The following is a 16,764-nucleotide window of genomic DNA, read 5'->3' on the forward strand; positions in this document are numbered from 1 at the left end:
GATGCTGCAGCTCTGCGTGGCCTGGCCTAGCTGGGAGGAGGTGCACTGGGGCTGCCCCCTATGGGCATGGGAACACTCGGGGGGAGGGGACAAGATCTAACCTTTCCCCCTCCCCCCTGGCCTTGTGGTGGCTGTGACCCTTTCCTGGCTCAGGAGGGTCCCTCCAGCTCCCTCAGTCCTGGTCCCTCCAGCAAGTTGGAGTTGTGGGTGACGGTCCTCACTGCCTAGGGACACAGCATGCTGCCTGCACTGCCCCACCCCCTTCTGGGAGGGAGTTAGACCCCCCCACTATTCCTCCTGCACCTCAGGGGCTGAGCACTGCCTGCTCTGAGCTGGGAGTGGGTATGAAACCCATTCCACAGACCCTGCTGGGCTGCTGCCTACTGTGCATCCCCAACCCAGCCCTGGCCCTGTGTGAGGATCCTGGTTCCCAGCCTGCGTGGAGGCTGGGGTGAGAATGGCCTTACGGCTGGATGAGGTACTCTGGATAGTGGTCTCTTCCCTGGCCTGCAGGTCCTGCCCACTCCCTGCAGTCACGCTGCACAGGCTGGCTTGAGTCTGGCCTCCCGGGCTACCTGGCAGCAAACAACTAATGCCATGCCAGCGCTCTGGCTGTTGGCTCCGGGTGAGACCAGGTCGTGCAGCCCTGCCCAATGCCCTGTGGGCCCCTTCCTGCTGGAGACAGGTTTCCTCATTGATTCAGCCTTCGCCACCCGCACTCTCTTCTCCCCTGGGTGCCCTCCCTAGGGCCAGACACCTATCTCCACAGCGGGCTCCCTTTGTTCCACAGACCTGCCCCAGGCCCCGCCTCCCCAGCTAAGCTCCACAGCCTCCTGGGAGGGCCTCAGGGCAGCGGTTTGCCTGCCCTGCCCTGCTGATGGCTCCATGTAGGGGTGATCGATTATATACCCACTAAGAAGGGGATGAGGCACCATCAAACACAGCTCCCTCTCCTCATTTGGCCTCTCCAGGAGCCCCCAGGGCCACGGAGCTGCTGGGGGACGAGGCTCTCCCCCCAGCCTGCGGCAGGTGTGATTCCATCGGTACAGCCGGGGTAGCTCTTGAGTCTAGCCCAGGGCGGAGGTGGAAAGGATTCCCTTCACCAGGCCATAATCAGACTCTAAACTTAGCAATAAAAGACTCCATTGCAGCCATAAAGCCACATGCAAACAACTCCCAGGGTCACGGAGCGCTGCTGACTATGGCTTGTGGGCCAGCCATGGGTGGGGGGGGGAGGGGGGCAGAGGGGTCCCAACTAGCCCCACATCCCAGGGAGCCCAGGGAGGGATGGCCTGGGGCAGCTTCTCCACCTCTCTCTGATGCTGCTGAACCTTTCCTCCTCTGAGAAAAGAGTGAACCCTGCCTTGGGCTGGCCATATTCTGCTGAGGCTGGGCAGCATGATACAGCCACGGGCACTACAGTCCTGCCAGCCTCAGCCAGGGAGTGGCGCTCAGTCACTGCCAGCTGGGCCAGTGCCTGCCACCATAGCTCTGAGTGTGCGGCGCGCTAGGGTGCTGAGCCCAGGGCCACCTCTGAGTGTCGGTCGCTTGTAGGCTCATTGCCACTAAGGACTCAGCAAACGCCAAACTGCCTGTAAAACGTTCCATGCACAGGGGACTGCGCTGTTGGCACAGAGTGAAAACGAGCCAGTGGGGTGGAAACAATATGTGTCCTTTACTCCGCTGTCCCTTGCTGGCTTGAGCCATCCCTGGCAGAGATGAGGTGTAACTCACTGCCAGCGAACCCCTTCTCCCCCGGCAACCCACATCCATTCCGTCACAGTCAGATCAGCCGCAGAATGAGAAACACCGCCTTGGAGAAGCTCTCATGCTAATCAGCCATTGGGAGTAATCACCATCATTTGTCAACCCCCAGAAGAGACCTGATTATCTCTCAGACTGACAATTCCCTAATAATCTGTCCATCAGCACCAGCATCTGCCAGTCAACACTTTTTGGATATTTTCATTGGGTGAAAAAAAAGGAATTTCTCTGGCTATAAAGCCAAATCCTACATTGACATTAACATCGCTTCCCTCTTCCTTAAAAAGTTACAGGCTGCAGAACAACGGAGCTGGAGGGATCAAGGCTGCAGAGAACCGAGCGGAGCTTGGCAGTCTGAAAACAGGGCACTTTCTGCCTAGCTTCTAATGCCAGGGCTCCAGGCATGTGATGGGTACCGGGGCATGACACTCTACAGCAGAGTAATGTCTATTGCGTCTTTCATCCAGGGATCTATCTATCTATCTATCTATCTATCTATCTATCTATCTATCACTGCTGAATCTAAGCTCTCTAGCAGGTATCATACTATAAGGCAGGGCATAAGAATTCCACTTACCCTCTGGGTAGATGAGAGGATCAAGTGAAGGAGTGGAGGGACTCGATCAATGTCTGTCGAAGAGACTTTCATTTTTTCAGTGAAGGGCATTCCTAGCCCTTTGGGTTGTGGTTTCCAGTTGTGATCTTAATGTGGCCAGGGCAGCAGCATCTTCCAGAGCCTGCAGCAGGCAGCTAACCTGCCCCTGCTGCTGCTCAGCACTTTGCTAAGGAGACTCAGCAGACTGAAATTAACAAGCTACTTGCCAGTTTCTTCTTTATAATCAGAAGGGGGGGGGAGCAGTATGAAACTGACAAGAACTGGGCCCATTTTCTGCTGCTACTAAATTGGGAGAGCTCTGAAGGGCCAGGAGGAGATAGTCACGGAGAAGGAGGACCTAAAAGAGGATGAGCAGGAATGGAACAACCAGAAGAGATCTGCACTCCTCACAGCAGCCAGTAGGCTCTGGAAAGGGCACAAGAGAGAGAAAGCTCATTCTCTTTGCCCCTTCTAGGAGGGCATGGAGGGAAGCCCTGTCCAGAGCCACACCCCAGTCCCATGGAGGAAACCAGGGCTCCCGCAGGGAGCTGCCCTAGGGCCAGGCTGGTGGGAGCCCACCTTCACCTTTTTGGTAAAGTTAGTTTGCTGCCTGGCAGGTGTCCCCTGGAGTCTCCAAGCCCTTTGCCCAGCAGTCAGCGAAGCCCAGACAGGGAGGTGGCTGTGCAGCCAGACCTGCCTGGGGCTCATTCATAGGGAGACTGTATCCTGTGTTCTTTTCAGCAAGGGCCCGGGGAGATGATCTGCTCCCATGATGGGCAGAAGGGAGTGTGATTCAAAACAGCAACCATGGAGCCAGCTCCGGTGAGCAGATCTGGAGCTGCCAGGGGCAGGCAGACCTTGTGGGGTGGCCCAGCTCAAGTGTAAACAACAGGGGGCATTACCTAGAGCCAATACCCTGGCATGAGTGTCCGACTGTGTCAGCCTGCCCCGCTGCCAAAAGCCCAGGAGTGCTGTGCAGCCAGGCTGCTCCCATGGCATTGTTCAGCAGGGAGCGGAGGGACAGGGCCGGCACATTCAGAGAGGGGAGAAGGGCACCTAGAAAATGCTGTCCATGCCCTTTCAGCGGTATTTTTCCTCTACCAGACCCTGGGTTTTTCCAGTCCATCCCTTGGAAACACCCCATCAGTCCAGAGCCCATGTCCACTATGTACAGCAGGATGCAATCGACAGGCTCTTTGGGGATGTCTGGCTGCAGGCACGGCATCCTGGGAAACTCAGTCATGCCTGGAGGCCCCAGAAAGCATCAGTGCAGTCCAGCACATGAATGGCCCTGTCCAGCCTCACCAGGCAAATATCACATGATGCGTTTGGTGCAAAAAGAGATCCTTGGGGCTGTGAGACCACTGGGGCTGTGAGATCCCTGGGACTGTGAGGCCCCTGGGGCTGCGGTGTACCTCATTAGTCGGGGGTGCACCCTGTACCAGTTACACAGCTGCCAGCCGGCAAAGGGGGCAGCCTCTCTCCTGGGGTCATAGAGGTTAAGGCCAGAAGAACCGCTCTGGAACAGGCTTCCAAGGGAGGCTGTGGGATCCCCATCACTGGATGTTTTTAAGAGCAGGTTGGACAAACACTGCCTGGGCTGGTCTAGGTTCACTTTGTCCTTCCCCAGTGCTGGGGGCTGGACTCGAAGACCTCTCAAGGTCCCTTCCAGCCCTACTATGGTTCTATGATCTAGTCATATCTCCTGGATACCACAGGCCACCAGTATCACCCAGCACCTGCACACTACACCCAACAGCCACAGTTAAGCCTCTCAGCCCTCATCACAGGGATGACATGGGATCAGGCAGTAATGAATAGAAAGGGGGTTGTTTACTGAAGCTGCTGGACACAGAGACCCTGTGGCTCCTGCTGGCTCGAGCTCCCAGCCTGTGCTAGTCACCACCCAGGGCAGCTGAAGTGTTGGGTCAAACAGCCGCAGAAGAGACAGCTGTTCACAGTGCCAGAGAACCACAGCAAACATCAAATCCCTGTGTCAGAGCACTGACAACGCTGCTGTCTCACCGTGGAGTAGCCAGGCTGTGCAGTCCCAGAGCAGCGAGCTCTGGGGAGCAGGGTCACTCTGTGTTTGCCGCAGCGTTCCCGGGGACGGAAAGGGGGGCCTGGCAGCCTCTCTCAGAACTTTACCCAGCCAAATCCCCTCCATTTGCGCCCGGAGGGTGGTGGGGGAAGCTGATGTCAGAGGGGCTTTGATATGCCAGTTTGCTCTGCAGCCACATCTCCTGGGCACAGCGGTCTGGCACCAGCGGGCTGCCTGCCTAGTGTGTTCAAAGGCACCTCCGGCTCAGATCACAGCATGGCGGCAGCTTGTTTTTGTCTCACAGGGCGGGATAGTCCCTCGGTACTCCAGGCCCTGCTGCAATCTGTTCTGAGCAGGCAATCCTCAGCCGGCCAGAGCAGCAGGATAGCCAGCAGGGCTCCCCCAGGGGGCATCGGGCCATGGGGTTACATAAGAAGGCAGGTGCTGCCCTTTGTGGGGGGAGCAGGGAGTCCTGAAGTGCCGCTCTCCTTCCAGCACAGAGCATGAGAACAACAAGGCGGTGAGCTGGGCAGTCCTGCATCGCTGGAGCCGTCCAAGAAATTGGTTTAATTGGGAGCCTCCTAGGGAGGAAACGGCTGCTGGCTGGAAGGAGCTCTCAGCTGCCAGACTTTATAAATGTGTGCAGAAGGATGAGAGTGAGGCCCTGGAACACAGCGATCCAGGGGAAGGCCCTGCTCTCAGCTCCCATCCCTGGGTAGACCAGGGCAGCCTCCAGCATGGACTGGGATGGCTTCACACACAGGGATCCCACCCCAGAGGCAGCCTGGGGCAGATAGAGGGTGCGGGGCTCTGAGTCCACCCCAGCCTAGTGCTCCTAACTGTGGGGAGCGGGTGGAGGAGCAGCACTGCAGGAGCTGTGCCAGCTCTGAGGAGGGCAGCAGCAGCCAGGTCTATGGGGGTCAGCGGCCCAGCTCCCTGTGCTGTGGGAGTGCGGGAGGAATCCATGGCTGGCATGGGGCGGGTGGTTCTGGCTCTGGGCACAGGGGGGACTGTCACCTGTAGTGATGCAGGTGCAGGGACCCGTTTCCTAGTGACGAAGGATGCTGGGGGAGCACCACAAACGCTTCCCACCGCGCCAGCTTCTGGCACCAAGTGGTGCCCGTGTGAAATCACCACCAGTCAGGATCAGAGCTGGTCAATGGCGGGGACAGGAGGAAGGATGGATGTGAATGTTTGGCCAAATCTCAGCTCCATCACTGAGCCGCTCCCAGGGCTTGGGGGGGTCCCTGGAGAATTTCCAGAGCAAGGCACTGCCTGCAGGGGTGTCATGGCAAGAATAAAACGGGGGACTTGGGTGACTGAGCCCATAGGCGCAGGTATAATAGGCCAGGGAAGGCTCAGCCTTCCCTAGCACAGCTGCTGCCATGGGATGCTGGGTTGCATGTTTTTACTTAGTATTATGCACTGGGTAGGTTCCGGGGAGCTGGGGAGGCAGTATGTGCTATTCAGCTTCCAGGGTTCATAAGTAACCTCCCTGGACTCAGGAAAGCTGAGTAGCCGATATCACCTCCTCAGCCACTGGGGAAGCTGCACAGCGCATGCAAAAAGCTCAGTGTTCTTCTGTGGAGCAGCTGGGGGTCTCAGGAGGGGAGGTGCGCCGCATTTCTCATTCTCCGGACAGGGCTGCTTGGGCCAGCTCAGGGTTTCTCTGGCCGCGAGCAGTGGGGGCTCAGGGCTCTGGCGGCGGCGGTGCCCCGTGCAGAAGGGGCAGGGCCAGGGGCTAGCCTCTCTGAAGTGAGGGTCCACCCGCCACCCATGACTGGGCCTCTCCCCACCCCAAAGGCTCCAGTGCAGCTGGGTTCTGGAAACCCTGTGAACACGTGGCCTGAACACGCCTCTGAGCTGTTTTGATTATCCTGTCCCCCTGCAAAAAGGTCCCAGTTCTCAGGCCCCAGGCAGGGCGTGCTGGGCACAGCCAGTGCTCCCCACGTACTCCGAGTCCAGACTCCCTGTGACAAGTAAGCCTCAGATCCACACTCATGAGCATTTGCCCAGCAACCAGACCATCCTCCGATCCCGGAGCAGAAACACATCATGTGGCCCATGGGCCCATCACAGCTGCTCACGGTTCGGCCTTGTGTGCCCTCCCAAGTGATGCCGGGACGGCTAACGTGGTACAGATGCCTAGAGTGGCATCAGCCACAGTGATTTCAAGGCACCTTATCCTGGGACAGCTGTCTCCACACAGGAAGGGGAATAAGTGGTACCAGAATATGGCACCCTGACCCCAGCATCCCTGCATCCATGCTAGGGCTCGCATGGTACAATTCAATCAGTAAATACCACCCCCTTGCTGACAGACCAGTGCAAACTCTGCAGTCACTCGACTTCCAGCAGCCAACAGTCTCAAAGCCAGCATGTTGGCCCCTGGGTGTGTAGTCCATGCAGGGGGCTCCCAGCCTGCAGTGTGCAAACCCAGAGAGAGCTGGGATCTGGGAAGTCGTTCCGTGTGTGTTATGTTGTACTTTCCCATCCTGTTCATTGCAGCTTATCCACTCTGGCTCCATCTGCCCTGGGGGCTGGACTCAGAGCATGTCCCCAGCGTCCCTTGCCATTTGCCTTAGTGAAACAGCCGGTGACGTTAAAGCCCCAACCTCCGAGCACAGGTGCACTGGCACAAGGGCTCCACGGTCCAGAGGTCTTGGCCGCTGGAGAGTGAACAAACAAGAGCTGGCAAAGGGCCACCCAACTTCCCCCTCTGCTGTACTGATATATCTATCCCATCCCACCCTCCACATGCCACCCCCCCCAGGGCTGGCAGGCAACTCACTGGGAGTTTTCCCATGGCACTGATTGACCCGCACAGCCAGGGGCAGAAACTGCGTCACACCCAAGCTAATATTTGATACAGAACATTCCTTTGGGATGTTGTTAGTGATCGGGAGCAAGGGCAGGTCCCTCCCCATCATGAGGTGGCGTTCCCCACTCTACAACCAGCGTCAGTCCCGGGCACCCACTTCCCGCTATTCCCCACTGGGCTGCTGGAGGTGTTGCTTTCAGACCAGACAGAAAGCAGCCACACCCCCCAAGCCCCACCCCTGGGGTCCCGGGTAGCTTTTCACAAGCAAATTCCATGGTGGCTAGCAATATTCAGACTCCCCGGGGTTCTGCTGGATAAATGACTCCTTGTAAAATTTATCGGGCCAAATCCACCCTAGAGGTAACTCCAGGATTATGGAGCAGCAGGAGCCTCTGCACAGTGAAGGTTGAACCCCCACGGCTCCGAAAGGAGCCAGATCCCCTGAGCCATCACACCCCAAAGCTCAGCCCAGGGTGGAATTTTTCTGGGAAGTTTGGAAAAAAATAAAAAAGCGGCGCCTGAAAGTTACGGGGTTGAAACACTTCTCCGGGTGGGGCTGGCTGTTTGGAAAGGTCATTGGTGTCTGTAGTGCTTGCTAGTCCTTGGCCAGTCCTCTCCAGACGAGTTTTGTCTTGTGCAGAGGGGATTGTGTGGGAATGGAGATCAATGGAGGAATTAAGGCTCTTTCCTATCAAGAGTTTGGGGTGGGGGTGGGGGGCTATCCTCTATAAGATAAGCAGGTAGAGGGCGTCTCTCTCTCGGCCCAGTGAGGAAACGACATCAGCATGGCACTGTTCATGCTCCCTCTGCCCTGGCGTGAGTTGCTCCTCACGTGAGGGGAAGGAAGGAAGAATTGGGCCTGTTACGTCGCTGCCCGTAGGGTTTTCCGTGTGGGCAAAAGCTTCCCCCTCTCCATTCCCCTCCCTTGATGTCCCACCCATGTCAGCTCCCAGCCACACCCCTGCGGTGGACCTGCTCAGGTCCGTAGAAGGGGAGGCCTGCTCCCATGGCTTCATAAGCTCTGGGAAGGCCATTTCCCGTACATGCCACGCCTGTTTACACCCTCTAACAGCCGGGAAATCCTCAAAGAAAAACTGTGTGAAGAACGAACTAAGCCTGCAAGTTGTCAATGGAGTCCAGCCAGCCACCAACCCCTCCCCTGCCCCCAAAATGACACCATCTTTAGCTGGGCGTTGAACCATGCACATCTGAAAACAAAGATGTAAAGGAGTGATCAATCCGTCACCTCTTCTGACTCCCGGCACTGTCCAATCTTAACTCTGACCCCTCACATTTGCAAACATACATATATAGATCAAAGCAACCAATGGTGGGTCATGAAAGCCCATCTCCAAGCTGTGATGGGGTGGAGCAGGTTAAATTAGGTCAATTAACCTCAGCTGCTGCACCTGGAGGAGAGTCAGGGTGCTACGCATCCCAGTGGAAGATGGGGTTCAGATGGGAAGGAGCAGTGGGGCTGGGGTACGGAGAAGTAGGCTGCAGTCCCTCCCTGGGAGAAGAGAGGGGTGTTGGGACACCAGAGTCTGCCAAGAAGTCACAGAAGGGAAGTGGTCTACAGTTACTCCCCGGAGGAGAGAGTTTGAGTTGGTGAACCTGGGGGCTGAGCCAGCAGACGGATAAGGGGAGTAGGAAGAAGTCCAGGGAATTAGTCACAGGGTCTGGGAGCACGTGTAACACCAACAGACCCCGGTTGTCGGCAGGCGGTATCGAACCTGGGATCTCTGGAGCTTAGTGCATGAGCTAAAGGTCAGCTCACTGTTAGCTAAAGCTGTGGAGCAGATTCATTTAACTTTCTCTCTAAGCGGTCTCGGTGCCATTAGATGGGATAGAACACCACACCCAGGGGGTGTGTGGGTTACACAAGCAGATTGTCACTGCTCGACATAAGGTCCCTGGGCAGGAACCTGGAGTAGTGGGCAGGCCTGGTTCCCTACCAGCTGCTGGGCAAGTGGCACAGGACCTGGCCTGGGAGCAGAAGGCTGTCTGGAGCAGCATGTGGACAGTGGATCCCGTTAGACTTGGATACCCTGGGAGGGGACAACCCATTAGTGACCTGGCTGGAGCGCTGAGTCGCAAAGAGAGAGCACCATGAGTCACGGATAGCAAGTAGGGACATGGTGTGAGAAACTATCCAGAGTGGGGAGTCGGACCTGTATGGAACTAATCCCTAGATGTGGTCACAAGGAGATGCCCCGTTGGTGACTGCACCCCATTACACTGGTTAATGGCTCCCTTTCCAATAGCACTACAACAGGTTACCGCAGGACTCACTACAAAACAACCAAGGGTTTGTTGCTACACAATATTGTTAATAGACTTCAAAATACACGTGTGGCAGGTGTACACACACATACCCAAATCTACCCCTCAGTACATACCATAGAATCCATCACAACAAACCGATCCACCTTTCCAATGGTGGTCCTGAAACTGTTCTGCTCCACTCAGATATTACACTGTGAGAAAAGGTGTAGTGCTCGACCTGTCTCGAGGAGCAGGTTTCTTACCAAATCTTTGCTCCACGTTTCATAAACAAGCTGTCACGGAGTCCCTGGGCGATGCTCTGGAACTGCTCCCTACGAAGCCAGTCAGGATTCTGGGGAAGTCTGCTCTCTGTGAGCAGACTGTCTTCAGGGCAAAAAGCTTACACAGCTTCCACCTTCCTGGGTCTGACTTCGGAGCATTCAGCATCCTCTGCCCCTCCGTGCGCTTCCCACAGCGAGTCCGCCCAGGCGGGGTCCTGGGGAAGCCAGAGGGTCCTGCCCTCCAACTTCACAGTCAGACGTGACTCTTAGCTAGACAGTAAAACAGAGGTTTATTAGATGACAGGAACATGGTCTAAAACAGAGCTTGCAGGTGCAGAGAACAGGACCCCTCAGCCGGGTCCATTATGGGGGGCAGTGAGCCAGAGAACCGCGTCTGCACTTCACTCCATGTCCCAGCCATCTCAAACTGACTCACTCTCCACCCCCTCCTCTTCTGGGCTTTGTCCCTTTTGCGGGCCAGGAGGTCACCTGATTCCTTTGTTCTCCAACCCTTTAGCTCTCACCTTGCAAGGGGGAAGGGCCCAGGCCATCAGTTGCCAGGAGACAGAGTGTCAGTCATTTATGTACACTGGCCCTTTGCTCTGCAACAATTACACTCCCTTATCCCACCACCTAGAGACTTAAGAAATCCATAGGGGAAACTGATGCACCCCTACAGTCTTCAGAGGAAACATTAAGAACAGTCCCACTTCGTCACACAAGCTATGACAGCAACAGAGCGCATCTCCATTCAGAACAGAGCAGGGTTTCTGGTGATGGTGAGGGATTCTACAGAACAGGCTGGATTCCTTAGTGCTTGGTTCCCAGAGTGCAGAGGGGATGGTAACCCTCCAGTAGCAGGGTTTAAGAGGTTTGAATGAGAACGTCATGGGGAGTGGATCATCCCACAGCTGCTAGTGCTGGGTTCTCACACCGCCCTCTGAGGAACATGCTGGGGGTCCTGCTGGAGACAGAATCCGGGGCTGGATGGCCCCATGTCTGATCCAGTCTGGCAGTGCCTCTCTCCTTATGTTGCCAGCCACTGGCTCGGGGGGGGCATTTTCGTCTTTGGGCATTAGCTGGCCTCATAACACACTTTCCGTCCTAAACTTTCTGGGCCCTGGTTCGTTGGGGCTGTCTTGCACTGCTGTGGACTGTCTCCTGTTAAACGCCCGCTGTGTCCACCTGAGGAGGGGCTGCCCCTGTTGAGGAGCAAGGTGAGGGATAGCTTTGGGTGGCCAGGCCTGGTTCCGACTGTTCTGACCGCTCATGCTGCAGCACTGTTGCGTTCCTCCCACTCGGGATTCCCAGCTGCTCCCCTCTCAGCTCCCAGGCTGGGCAGGGGGTTGGCAAACTACACCCGCCTGTGACTTGCCTTGAGCTGCTGGCCCATGACACTAATCACACCTGTTTCCAGTCATGTGACACTGTCCATACAGACCTGCTGCTAAAGGCCCTGCCGCAGCAAGTGTGGCAGGTGTGGGGGTGATACCCATCCCACCCTCTCAGGAGCCTGCTGTGAGCTGCCTGGGCCATGCAGCCAGCTCAGTAGCAGCCCTGGCTTTCTGGCTGTGGCCATCCTCTCACCAAGGGCGGCTGGCTTTCAGAGCCCAGTGGAGTGAGCTCCAGAATCTGTGAAACTCCCCAGGAGAACAGGAGGGGCCGGGACACCAGAGAGCTTGACTGCGGGCTGTAATATTACCAGGCACGGTGGGTGCCCTGGGAGGCTGGCTCCTTTACCAGGAACCGGCCTTGTTCACCTGCGACTAACAGGCTGCCTCCCAATGAGGGCGTCCCTGGCTGTTCTCTAGAGCCAGGCAGTAGCTGGGAAGGGAGAGGAGCTGGAGGCAGCCTGGGGAGCCAAGGGTGTTCAGGTGCTCATGGGAGAGGGAAGGCTCAGGGGATCGATTCTGGAGCCAGCTGTTGTGTCCAAGGCCAGGATTCCGGGGAAGAGCCCAGAGTGGGCTAGGGGGATAAGCCAGGAGGGTGCACCCTGAGTGCAGATATTTTGAGTTAGCTCCGGGGTGGGTGGCTACCATCTGCTTGGCTCCTTCGTTTGGGGCCATTGAGTCCTATGAGGGGCTGTGGGGCAGCCTGGGGCGCTCCACTCTGCAGAATGAGGAGGCTGGGCTGGCGGACGAGGACAGGGAAGGGAGACTATGACACTGGACTCTAAGGCGGGGGCAGAGGGGTTGGAAGCCTGCAAATTAATACATGAGCCTGCAGGAAGGGTGGGTTGGCCTACACAGCCACTGGTGAGGTGGTCTGAGGGACTTCCGAGGTCAGCTGCCAGCGGGGCATGTTCCTGGCACTAGGCAGAGCCCCAGGCAGGCAGGGACCATGCTGGGGGCAGAGGGACAGGCAGTTCCTGGGATGTCTCCAAGTCCCATCCTAGTCCGTGTCTGGTATGTGATCACATGGTTCTAGGCAACTGTCAGTTGGGAAAATCCCAGAATGGAGCAGTGCGGGAGGGGTTCAGGATAACAGGGCATCTGCAGAGCTATATCTGGGGAGCCCAGGACTGGGATAGCAGGGGCTGCGGGTCAGGATTAAGGAGTGTCAGCAGAATTGGTGGAGGTGACAAATGGCCAAACTGTGCCTGACCCACCCCTGCCTGGCACCTGGCACCATCATTTCCACTGAGCCCAGCAATGCAGGAAGTTCTCATCCTGGGTTGTGACGTTTTACTGCCACTGTGCCCAGGTGTAGATGACAACCCAGGGTGCTGGCCAGGCTCAGCCGGGCTCTTAGCCCTTCCCTTGACAAGCGCTGACCCCGCTTGCACACAGCCAGGTGGCTGTGCTGAGTTTGTGTGCGGTAACAGCCCCGACTGACTCCTTACCTTTGGGGTAGCACGGCAGTGGCCCTGTGCCCTCAGGCCAGAGCTGGCCAGCCAGCACGCACATGGTGAGTTGCACACCATGCTCTCTGCCTTGCTTGTGGCCAGGCCTCCACTGTCTGCAGTGCATGCTGGGAAATCATGGCCCCATGCCGGTGGGTTTCTCCAGCTTGCACTGAGCAATCCCCAGTTGTTCTGTGGCCCTGGGTTTCGCTCGAAGCCAGAGCTGCTGGGATGTAATGTCCCCATTTGCACAGCCCGTTTGTAATTGCTAAAGTCCAGTAGATGGATCTCCTCCTGCCCTAGACATAGCCTGTGCCACTCAGGACAGGTGCGCTAGGCAGGGCAGCTTAGGGAGCCTGTACTATGCCCTAGAGCCCCGACCAGGGGTATTCTATCTGCTATCCAAAATCCATAAACCTGGAAATCCTGGGCGCCCCATCATCTCAGGCATTGGCACACTGACAGCAGGATTGTCTGGCTATGTAGACTCCCTCCTCAGGCCCTACGCTACCAGCACTCTTAGCTATCTTCGAGACACCACTGACTTCCTGAGGAAACCACAATCCTTTGGTGATCTTCCTGAAAACACCATCCTAGCCACTATGGATGTAGAAGCCCTCTACACCAACACTCCACACAAAGATGGACTACAAGCCGTCAGGAACACTATCCCCGATAATGTCACGGCAAATCTGGTGGCTGAACTTTGTGACTTTTGTCCTCACCCATAACTATTTCAGATTTGGGGACAATGTATACCTTCAAGTCAGCAGCACCGCTTTGGGTACCCGCATGGCCCCAGAGTATGCCAACATTTTTATGGCTGACTTAGAACAACGGTTCCTCAGCTCCCGTCCCCTAACACCCTTACTCTACTTGCTCTACACTGATGACATCTTCATCATCTGGACCCATGGGAAGGAGGCCCTTGAGGAATTCCACCAGGATTTCAACAATTTCCATCCCACCATCAATCACAGCCTGGACCAGTCCACACAAGAAATCCACTTCCTAGACACTACAGTGCTAATATGTGATGGTCACATAAACACCACCATATACCGGAAATGTACTGACCGCTATACTTACCTACATTGCCTCCAGCTTCCATCCAGACCATACCACACGATCCATTGTCTACAGCCAAGCTCTACGATACAACCGCATTTGCTCCAACCCCTCAGACAGAGACAAACACCTACAAGATCTCTATCAAGCGTTCTTACAACTACAATACCCACCTGGTGAAGTGAAGAAACAGATTGACAGAGCCAGAAGGGTACCCAGAAGTTACCTACTACAAGACAGGCCCAACAAAGAAAGTAACAGAACGCCACTAGCCACCACCTACAGCCCCCAACTAAAACCTCTCCAGCGCATCATCAAGGATCTACAACCTAACCTGAAAGACGATCCCTCACTCTCACAGACTCTGGGAGACAGGCCAGTCCTCGCTTACAGACAGCCCCCAACCTGAAGCAAATACTCACCAGCACCTACACATCACACAACAAAAACACTAACCCAGGAACCAAACCCTGCAACAAACCCCGGTGCCAACTCTGTCCAATATCTATGCATGGGACACCATCTTAGGACTTAACCACATCAGCCAGACCATCAGGGGCTCATTCACCTGCACATCTACCAATGTAATATATGCCATCATGTGCCAGCAATGCCCCTCTGCCACGTGCATTGGCCAAACACGACAGTGTCTATGCAAAAGAATAAATGGACAAAAATCTGACATCAGGAATTATAACATTCAAAAACCAGTAGGAGAACACATCAACCTCCCTGGTCACTCAATAACAGACTTAAAAGTGGCCATTCTTTAACAAAAAAACTTCAAAAGCAGACTCCAACGAGAAACTGCAGAACTGGAATTAATTTGCAAACTGGACACCATCAAATTAGGCCTGAATAAAGACTAGGAGTGGATGGGTCATTACAAAAACTAATTTCCCCCTGCTGTTACTCACACCGTCTTGTCAACTGTTTGAAATGGGCCATATTCATTACCACTACAAAAGTGATTTTTCCTCCCTTGGTATTCTACTGTTAATTGAATTGTCTCGTTAGCACTGACCCACCACTTGGTATGGCAACTCCCCTCTTTTCATGTACTGTGTATATACCTGCTCCTGTATTTTCCACTCCATGCATCTGATGAAGTGGGTTTTAGCCCACGAAAGCTTATGCCCAAATAAATTTGTTAGTCTCTAAGGTGCCACAAGGACTCCTCGTTGTTTTTGCTGATACAGGCTAACATGGCTACCACTCTGAAACCTGAGCTGCCTGTGTTGTCCCTGCCCTGGGGTGAGTGGAGACCTCCAGTTCCCAGAGCTGTCAGGCCAGGCCTGACTGCCCCAAATTGTCAGACCCTGAGATCCTTCCCTACACTCCCAGGCGTCTCCACTCCCACCAGGGCTCTGGGCACGCAGCTGGCTCGCCCAGCAGAAGGACTCGGAGCCAGTCCAAAGGTCCCAGCCCTTTGCTGTGGGAGGCCAGATAACGAAGGTAAATAACCAGAGCTGGCAAAGCTGCAGCCGCAGTTCCCCTCTGCCCCCCGTGTTCCCTCTCTGTGCTGCTGGTCACCCGCAATTGGCAACCGGCCGGGGACTGATGCATTACATCCCCTCTGCTGGGGAGAGCTAACAGGACTGAGTAACCCCTGTCCCCACAGCCTGATGAGCCAGGCCCCGGGGCCGTACCTGAAATATGCCAAAGCAGCTAAAAGCCACAGCACGGGTGGGAAAACACTGACGTCCCAGCTAGTGCCATGAACACCACCCCCTCCTCGGCTGCCCAGTCACACTAGCGACAGCACTCGGAGCCCTGCCTCATGGGGAGAGGCTGTTCTGAGTCTAACTAGACCAGGGCAGGAGGGAAAAGTGAGGCACAGGGCGGATGGGACTCGTCCAAGTGTGGCCAGCAGGCAGCGGCAGGGCTGGGCCTAGAGCCGGTGTGTCCTAAGGTCCACCACAGCCCCTAGCAGCTGGGCCAGGCTGCCCCTCTCAGTGGTAGCTGCCCCATTGCTGGGTCCTTTATGATGAGGCTGCGCAAAGCTTTCAGGACACTGCCCCCACCACTGAGGACAGTGGGAAGCTCAGATCCTGCTGCTGGCAGATGGGGCACTCAGGACTAGACTGGAGGGACACGGCTCCATGGGGCTGCCGAGCTCTCGCCCAGCCCTAATCACTGTGATCTAGACAAGGCAAGTCACCCACCTGACTCCGCGGAACAGCCTCTCCGAGCCTCCTTAGGAGCAATGCCAGCCAATTCAGCTGTCTGGGCTCCCGGACAAGGATAAAGGTCGCCTGCCAGTCTGGGTTGCTGCTCGTTCCAGAGTCAGCCTGCCAGCATCTCCCATTCCCAGCCCAGGGACTCCCCAGAGGCCTCTCCCTGCATCCTGAAGCATCCCCTGCTAACAAAACGGAGTCCAGCACTCCGGGGCGCTGCGGTGTGTGGAGAGTGCTTGCCTGCTCACTGACACAGGTTACTGGGACCCTCCGTTCCCCACTCCCACATCGAGCACACGGGCCCGCTCAGGAGCACTGCTCTGGTTTGCCCTGTCCCCAGCTCCCAGAGGGATGCCCTCCTTCCACCAGCATGGCCCCTGGGAAATGACTGAGGCTGTGGACAAACAAGGGGAGAGGCGTATCCGCAGGAGATGGGCTTTCCTGAGTGGCCAGACCCTGGGCCTGGAGCACCCGGCTAACGGCAGAACCCATCTCTCTGGCGTGGCTCTCCCCACTGCCCTCAAACACATACCGATAGCGCCACCACCTCCGCACAGCCCTAGAGGGGGCGGGGACCGAGCAGGGTGTGTGCTTGTTGTGGAAGCCACTCAGACACCATGTGCTGGGCAGCTTCATCAGAACCTGGGCAGACAGAGCAGGCTGGGAGTGTCTCCCTGGTGCATGGGTTTCACTCCTTGTATGGCAGTAGGTCTGCACTGAAATGTGGCCCTGAGCTTCACCCAACCCTGGCCACACCTACATAAACAAACAGCCGGCAGGAATGCAGATAATGCACTAGCTAGGCACCTTGACAGTCTTCCCAGGCCCATTACACAGAGCCAGATCGGCCCCATCATGAGAGTGTGTTGCCTGATCTCACAGTGGGACAAGCAGTGCACCAACTTGGCAT

This window comes from Chelonia mydas, chromosome 9, assembly GCF_015237465.2.
Source record: "Chelonia mydas isolate rCheMyd1 chromosome 9, rCheMyd1.pri.v2, whole genome shotgun sequence".
In the NCBI taxonomy this organism is placed as follows: Eukaryota; Metazoa; Chordata; order Testudines; family Cheloniidae; genus Chelonia; species Chelonia mydas.